Genomic DNA, 6,799 nt, shown 5'->3' with positions numbered 1-6,799 from the left:
TATATGACAGAGGTGGGCACTACCACAAATAAGCGTTCGCTAAAAGTGAGAATGTGTAAGTGTGCCTAATTCATTTTGCGTGCTGCCGCGTTCTCATTGTTACGCTCTTGCTTGTATACGCCCTGCAGCGGGCTCGGAGACAATTGTCGCTTACGTACTAGTTACATTACTAGTTCTAATAGCATATTATGGGTAGTAATAAATCGAGCTATTGGTAACATATTGCACTTTCTAAAGGTTATTGGTCGTTTTAATATAATAGTGCTCCCTTTTTACATAAGGAATTTGTTATTTATCACTTAAATACAAATAATAAATTTTGAATACTTATCCACGTTCTGTTTCCCTCGTGTGACCACCACGCAAATATCGGACTTAAAAAAACAAAAATAAAGTAATACATATGTAGATACCCCTTTTTACATAACTACTATTTCCATAATTATTTTGGGGGCAGTTTACGTCAAATGTCCCAGCGCCCTGAGCGGTGCAAAACAAGCTACTTTTCGACTAGCTGCGAAGCAGACAGAAAATAGGAAAAATAATTCGAAAACTATGATTTCTAAGATTTTTTTTCATAGATTTTCATGGTGAAAATTCTGAACGAAAATTTATTTGTAATTTTTCTGAATTATGGACATTTTTAATATTGTTTTTAGTTATCTCAATCGAAAGATCAAGTATTTTTTTCACTAATAAAAAAGGACTTTTTCCCTCGCTTCTATTAGCTCGGGATGTAACTATGTAATATTGATGCGCCTAAAAGATGCAGCGATTTCCATTCTCAAGTTGCATACCTGATGACAGTACGAATGGAAATTTTAATAGCGAGGTTTTAGTTTTTTTAAACTATACTTTTATTTTACTTTTCCGAGTTATAAAGCCGTTTAGAGCGCAGCGCGCTAATCTGCTATCCGTGTGAGTCATAATAATATTGTTATAACTTTGCAACTACTTGATGTTTAATTCTGAAACTTTCGCAAACACTTCCCTACATAGTCATCTACAACACTGTTTTAAAACAAAAAATTTATTTAAAACTTTATAACACAAATTTTGCATTTGAAAACAAACAGCCTCTTAATTCTCATACAAAAGTTATAAACCTGTAGTTTTATTTGTAGTGAGTATTAAGAAGTGGCGTTAAACTTAAATTTTTGGAATAGTTTGTAGTTTATTGTGTGAAAATTTCAAATCGATCGATACACAAACGACTGAGATATAGCGCGTTTAAATGACAATTTTGTTAAAATTATCAAGAATCAGTTCAGCCCAATAATAAAATTTCAAACAACGTCACGCTGCAGCTTTTGTACGTTCGATCACAGGAAAATAAATAGCAAAGACAAATTTAAATTTGACAAATCGTCGCCTGGCTTGATTCAAAGCGAACATTTGAAAGCACACTTACATACATGTTGTGCCTGTAGCTGAGTGCGCAAGGATGCTGGCTGCAATTAGTTGCGGCCGAAAGTGTTCAAGTTCAAATCTCACTATGCAGAGCAATATAATTTAAAATCTATATATATATATATATTTTTTTTTTAAATATGAAAAAGTATCTGTGAAGTGCACAACGAAAAAAAAGTGGTTCGGTTACAGGTCACATGTTACTACTACGAGTACTAGTGAAAAGTTACGCAGCGGGAGTCAATTGTCCAATTGTCACCTCCTAGGACAACTCCATGTTAAATGCGACAGTAGAAAGCATGGCTGGTAAATTTGCAAGGTACCGGTATTCGACTCCCGAAAACTGGTGAACTCACTAGTTCTGTACTAGTATTTCCGCTGCAGGGCGTACACGCGATGTTTACGCTCTTTGAGCGTGTGCTCGTTCTCTGCCCATGCCTGGTATATGAGCACAAAGACAGTATTACCGCAGCCTAGAGCTGTAAAAGTATCGATATTCGCCGTACTCGATATTTTCGATATTTAAGAGACGAAAACTCGATATATCGATATAAATCGTTAATTTTTAATTCTACAATGAAACACTGAAAAAACATCTACTCATTCAAAAAATGCTCAGAACCATTTACCAACAGAAAATTTTATTATACATATATATGAGGTACATATGTATGTATGAACAGTGACCCACACTCAAAATCACACAGTGATATTATTACAGTATTCGCAATGTTTTTTTCATTCTATATTTTTTTTCATTCCTTTTTTTATAAAGCTGAATCTGTAACAAAAGCCATATAAACCTAAATAGTAAAATTTTAGCAAAAATTAGAAAAAAACTCAAAAAAGTTTCCTAAAAATTGCGAAGTAATTAAGGGAGGGATTTTCTTCAGATTACATAAAAAAGTTCACGGTGCCCAAAAAGGTTGGTTACTTAAGAGGGTTAGGTACTTAAGCGGGTGGGTACCTAAGCGGATTTAGGGACACGAATTTCGATACGATACGATACCATATCGATACTTTTGGCATTCGATACCGATATTTTCTACTCGATAGTTTAAAACGATATTTTTTGGAATCGAGTACCAGAACCCTAGTATCGTATCGAATGTCATAAACTCACATTCCAACACTGAGGGGAAACAATTTTAGAATTAAAAAAACGTGCTACATTGAAAAAGTACGCATATGAAAGAGTACCAACCCAACTCGTTTTAAATTTGAGTATATACGTTTTAAATATGTGGCTATGAAGTGCACAGATGCTTTTTCGTAATTAAGAAGAAGAAAAAAAAATTTATTTTATGTTCCGTCCTCTTGGCCGCAACCAATTGTATCGAGCGTCTTTGCACACTCAGCTACAACCATGCACGTAAATGTATTTTCAAATGTTGAGTTTGAATCAACATCATAGCGCGCGATCAATGCATAATGTCATACCATGTATGTGTGTATGCGTTGTCACCGCTGTGCATGCTTTGTATACATATACTTTCTTAATTACATATGAAAAAGCATCCGAGACGTGCAAAACTCCATCCGTGTAGCAAAAAATGCTTCATTTTATTACGGGAATTGAATATTTCCATTGTAGTGTATGTATAATGGAAAAATCCATTTGGTTAAGACTTTTCACTTGATTTAAATACGAACATTTTTAAACGGTAATCAAATAAAAGATTTTTATTCTTACAATGCGTTTTTTTTCTCTGTGAAGGATAATGTTATTAACAGCTCAACCTAATATTACCGGCGAGAGTTTTTCTACGCACGCACGCAAGTTTTTCTCATTTGATAAGCCCAAATCAATTTGCGTACGTGATTTCTCAGAGTTGCATTACTGTCAAATTTACAGAAGTTTGCCTAGAAAAAATTGAATTCATAGTCGCGCCAAAAGGCCAATTGAGCATAAACGTCAAATCGAAATGTCACGCAAGACAAATCTTGGAATTTGAGTTAGCTTTTTACGCACGCATATAAGGTTGGCATGTAACAATTCTTCCCGATATAAATTGGGCTTTAGGTTAGGTTAGGTTGGGCGGCAGTCCAGAAGTAGGACACACTTAGACTCAGGTTCCTCTGTGATACCGCATGAGGGGTTTTTAATTAATTGGGCTTTAAAGTGCAGAAATTTCTACTACGGTTAGGATTGCATGTGGTGGGATTTGAACTCAACAAGTCAACACCTCAATCTCTACGTGTTGTAATAATAATAAAGTCCGGCGCTTACACAATATCTTAGTGTTTGGCCGAACTTCTCCTCCGATTTGTCGCGTGGGCCCTAATGTTGTGGCACAAGGGGGGTTTTTTTTCTTGGATGACGCCCGTGAAGAGGGAACTCTCATGAGTACTACTATACCGGCATAGTAGTATGCACGAATTGTTGCCTCACAGCTACACCTGCGTACTAAAACCTCTCCACTAACCACTCTCCCCGCGGCACTGCCATTTAAGGTATTACCTCACGGAGCTGGTTGGCCAGCAGGCTCGCTACGTTATTTAACCGGTTCTAGCTTGTTAAGATCGCCTTAGATCTTTAAGAATTCCAGAGATATGTGCGCACATTTTATGCCAGTTCTCTGCTGATTCTAACATGTAGTCTACAGTGTTGCTACCCTGTAGTATATTTCGGGTTTCAGGGGCATAGCGAGGGCAAAAGAGTACTATGTGTTCCGCGTTTTCAGCAAAGCCTGTGCAAGTCGGACAGTGTGGGGAATCTCCATGCCCAAATCTTTTTAGATACTCTCGGTAGGGGCCATGTCCCGAAAGAAACTGTGTCAAGTAGTAGTTTAACTCTCCGTGGGCTCTTTCCAGCCAGTTTTTAATGCATGGAATAAGCTTATGAGTCCACCTACCCTTTTCCGATTCATCCCAACGCTTTTGCCAGATCTCCATAGAGCGACATCTTTCCTGCTCTATAACTTCTTTTCGGTTTAAACTGGTACTTCCCGCAGATACCCGCTTATACACTCTTTGCATCTCGTTTGCCAAAGGGGGTGCCTACAGTTTTATGTCGACTCTGACCGACGATTGTATTTTATGGGAAACTGTTTTTCATTTTCAAGGTTTGCGCACTTCTAACCACTACACTCCAGTGGCCAATATGCGAGACCTATATTCAGATAAATTTTTGGGTTTTTGGAATCGATATTTGGAATATCGAGTATTTTTATTCCGATATTAATGGGTACCCGATATTTTTAAAGCGATACTTTAAATGAGTACCATATCGATACTTTCGGTTCGTTATCGTGTCCATAAGCGGATTTCACTGTATGTTTATGCATCAACCCTAAAAATTTTAAACAAATCAAACACATGGAGTGTGAACCCGTCCATTTTGGTATGGAACGCCCCATATATAGTTATCTTAACTTTTGTTCTTAGTTTTAGCCGACTTCAGGAGGTTATCAATTAGTCGGAATATGTTTTTTTATGTATGTTACCGCATAACTTTCCACCACGTTAACCGATTTCTACAATTCTTTTTTTAAGGAAAGGTACCTCCCATACTAATTTGGTTCAGATCCGATCATTCGATCGTGAGAAAATGAACGGTAATCTTAAATTTGTATATGTTAATTGAAGTCGGTTTGGTGTTTTGCTTAAAAATTACTTATTCATTTCTGAAGAACTTCGATCCCAGCTGTATTAGTCAATTATTAATTTTAATTCAAGCAGAGTTTCAAATTAATTGCTTAAAATTATATTAATATACACCTATTTAGTTTTCAGCTTTTGTTGTGTGGAACTTAGCTTTTTTCTACCGGGTTTTTATAAAAATCTGTTTTTTTTTAATCGAAAATAGTTGGCAGCACTGCCAACGAGGCAACATAGCTAGCGGTTATGCTTGTAATTTTTTTATGCTACAGTAGACATACTTGGATATACATACATATGAATAAAATGTTTGAAAAAAATATTTTATGATTCCCGTGCATTTTGTGATATGTAGTGCCTTTTGTGCCACATATCCAGTGTTGCTAGAACTTTTTGGGCCGACCGGCTATATTGGCAGCAAAACCGTTAAAAACGGCTAAAATGTTTCAACTAAAGTTCACATGTTTTATTTAAAGAAATCGCAAGAAGAAAGATTAGTAAAATCATTATTTTTTTTTGGTTAATAAAGGTTATACGTAGCTAAGCTTTACACCACTCATTAAATGAATCACAAAAACCGAGACTGGTAAATTCATTACAAATTATTTTTATTTAACAAATGAAACGGTCGTTATACGTCATATATGTAATACTTCTATATTGGCAGTACGTTGAAAGTACAGCCGCCAACATTAGTGCAGATATATAAGGTAAGAGAAAACCAACCAGCCAATGTACTCAGAATGACGTTTAAAAATAATAAAAAATCGGGATAGGTGCAGTAACCGTCAATACTTTACAAAATTAAATTTTAATTTTAAAAGCAAAAAAAAAATAAAATGGTGCGGAACTGTGCTGTTTGTACAAGAAAAAAAGTAAGGAAAATGAAATCGAATTGCATGCGTCAGTATATTTTATTACTTGAAAATTAGCCGTATCGGGGAAAACGGGCAGACGCTACATGTTGGCTAAGGCGGCGGAAAGGAATGCACGCAACCTCACAGTATATCTTTTAGGAGTGGTTACGGTGATTGCCTCAAGTGTAACTTTTATATATATCTCTTGCTGCTATTCAAATCCTCCGGCTACCACAACGGGAACAATTTTTGTTTCTTTAATTATTTTTATTTATTTATTATTTCTTATTTAAACCGCTCCTGGAGACTTGATTGTTGTTTGTTTGTAGTAGTTCACAGATATACATTTATACTAACACAAGCAAACATTTATTTGATAGACTGTCTCCCTTTGATTGCGGAATAAAAACACATTGTGAAGATACGTTACAATCAATGTAGAAGTACTAGCAGACCCGGAATTCGTCCCGCCCAAAATTAGGTTTTTATTTTAAACATGGTTTTATGGTTTAGTGATCGTTTGCCGCCTTAAATAACCTTACGAAAGTCCATGAAAAAGTTCCCTGGCGGCAACAATGATCCAGATCTATAGTGAATCTGCTATAGAAACTTTATCTTATAGTTGGTGGCAATTTCAAAATGGGTGCGTATCATTGTTTAACAGAAATCCTATATATCGTCACCTGAAATGCAAAATAATGTAACAACATCGCCACTGAAATACAAAAAGTACTAACTTATAAAAAATTCAAAATTCACTTTTTGATTGCTGTGAAGGATTTCATCGAATTACAACTCCACACATCGTTTTATGAAAAACGTTATTTTGCCTTATTTCAGATGAAATACCTTAAAAGCCAGTCTCATGAAAACAATAGTTGCGATCCCGTAAATAGATCCCAGAAATAGTCAGAATAAGTCAGTTTTTAATG

General features: G+C 35.7%; 1 long non-coding RNA gene across 1 annotated transcript in view; it reads right to left on the bottom strand.

The window, feature by feature from the left end:
- The window catches only part of LOC108376085 (uncharacterized), an 11,617-nt gene extending 5,202 nt beyond the window's left edge, over nt 1-6,415 (bottom strand). The window contains exons 1-2 of the long non-coding RNA XR_001849231.1: nt 6,405-6,415; nt 1,621-1,625 (exon numbers count right to left, since the gene is read on the bottom strand). This is a non-coding gene — a long non-coding RNA (uncharacterized LOC108376085). The remainder of the gene's footprint in view (nt 1-1,620; nt 1,626-6,404) is intronic.
- Between the last annotated feature and the right edge of the window lie 384 nt (nt 6,416-6,799).

Source organism: Rhagoletis zephyria, unplaced genomic scaffold (assembly GCF_001687245.7).
Source record: "Rhagoletis zephyria isolate East Lansing unplaced genomic scaffold, Rhagoletis_zephyria_1.1 Rzeph_scaffold_09864, whole genome shotgun sequence".
In the NCBI taxonomy this organism is placed as follows: domain Eukaryota; kingdom Metazoa; phylum Arthropoda; class Insecta; order Diptera; family Tephritidae; genus Rhagoletis; species Rhagoletis zephyria.
This window is presented reverse-complemented; position numbering and strand designations above follow the sequence as displayed.